Here is a 2115-nt window from a genome sequence, read left to right on the forward strand (position 1 = left end):
AGGGCAATAGAATATACGGTCTGTACAGTATAAAAACCATTACGCCTATGGAATGTCCCCATAAAACATGGAAACACAACATGTGTGTGTGTGTGTGTGTGTGTGTGCGCGCAGTGCAGCGTCTGGCCATCAGGAATCTGCAGCTGAGCGATATGACGACCTTCAGCATGCGTGTATCATGGGATCTGCTGGGTCCAAACGTGCGTCAGTACCGAGTGTCGTACATCAGCACACGAGGAGACCGCGCCGAACAGACGGTGAGCGTCTGAATCTGACTATCCATGCTCTCCTACATGTCTTCAAACGTATGATTATAACCTGAATATATATATAGACATTGCAAATGGTGCTGATTTAAATGCAAGTGTCATTTTTAGGGATGCACGATATTATCGGAACTTAGTAAACATCGGTAACGGCCCGATATCAAAAATTATGCCGATATGCCTTGCTGAATGAACTTTGCCTGTGGATCGCCAAATTTAATCTGAGAATACAAGTACAGAATGAGGCGTCCGGTGTGTGATGAGAGTAAAGAGTCCTAACGCCCGTCCGGTGAGGCCTTTTATTTATTTAGGGGGCGCTGTAGGCCTACTTGTAATAAAATGAAAGTAAAATACACAAATAACATTAAGATTGTGTTTCTGATTAAATAAAGCAGTAATTGATGTCATAAAATCACGAGTATGTTTAGATTTAAAGGTCAGAAAGAATAGCTTACATCAATAAAAATCACAAACATGACACTTGGAAATTAATTTGATATATACAGATTTATTCATTAATGTGTAATGAAAACAAACACATTTTCACCATGTTTTTAGGAGTAAAATGTTGAATAAATCAGGTATCAATCGTGTGAATCAGGGTTATTATAGTGAACCCAAGCTAAATCTAAAAACTTTAACATTTTAAACCAATTAAAAATGTTAAACCATTAAAAAACAATTTTGTTTTTCTTACTTGAAATAAAATAAACTTTAACTGAAATAAAATAAAATATAAAAAAACAATTTTTTTTTATTTCAGCTAGTTGCTAAGGCAACATTTCTCATTTTAATTTAGTTTAACTTTATATACTAAAATAATTAAAACTACAATGGAAATAAAATCAATAAAAACTGTATAGGCATATATATATATATATATATATAAAAAACACTTAATGTGTATTTTGGATGTTTTCTAGTCCACTATAAAAAAGAGACATGAAATGGAAGCAAAACACACCAAAAACTGACCAGTGCATGAAAGCACATAGTTTAATTGTAAAAATTAATAATTGTATTGTTTGGTTATAGTAACTAGCTGTATATAAAGCGATGGCAGTCTATGGAATGCTGTCAGGTGATTGTAACTTTGGCATGTCAGTGGTGAGGCTTCATGTGATTATAGGTCACTGAACAAAACGCCTCATTTAGAGTCTGAAACATGCAGCGTATAAACATGATTCACAGCGTCGTTTGACAGATGTCTGATCGTGTTCACATATGAGACCAGTACCGCTTTACTTTCAGAAGAGTTCACACGCTTTACCTGATACTGATGTACAGTGCAGTAGATGTCAACACACACACACACACACTTAAAGTCTACACCTACACCTACCCCAACCCTAAACCTACCCTTACAGTAATGCAGATATATTAAATATTGTTATTCAGCATGAGAAAAAGGACGCAATATTGATGTGCGCATGCACAGTAAACTCTGGTAGGACAATCTGACGGGTAGGATGTCAGGACACCGGGATTCTGCCGTATTTTACCATTATATCCCGCTATCATCCCGTTTAAATATTTTCAGGTCTTGCAGTCTCCTCTAATGAGCTGATGAGTTGAATCAGGTGTGATAGATGAGGGAGACACAAAATGTGCAGTGCTGGGGCTACTCCAGGACAGGTTTGAGAACCACTGGATTAATTGATTAAATATGAGCGCTGCAAGTTTCAAACTTTGTTTACTGCGGTTACCGGGGAAACGGCTATATTCCTGGTGAAAAGCGCCACCTGCTGGCAGAGAATGAATTTGCATTTTCTGCTCTTTGTTTAGACCAAAGCAGAAAACACGCAGTTGTAAATGTGAACTGGTGGATCGACAAGAAGATAATGAATTA

At 36.9% G+C, this 2115-nt stretch overlaps 1 protein-coding gene across 1 annotated transcript in view; it reads left to right on the plus strand.

Annotated features, from left to right (window-relative positions):
• Positions 1–2115, plus strand: part of col14a1b (collagen, type XIV, alpha 1b) — a 64573-nt gene that overhangs the window by 35073 nt on the left and 27385 nt on the right. The gene's annotated exons all lie outside the window — the stretch shown is intronic.

This window comes from Sinocyclocheilus rhinocerous, unplaced genomic scaffold, assembly GCF_001515625.1.
Source record: "Sinocyclocheilus rhinocerous isolate Xijiao unplaced genomic scaffold, SAMN03320098_v1.1 scaffold4088, whole genome shotgun sequence".
Classification (NCBI taxonomy): Eukaryota; Metazoa; Chordata; class Actinopteri; order Cypriniformes; family Cyprinidae; genus Sinocyclocheilus; species Sinocyclocheilus rhinocerous.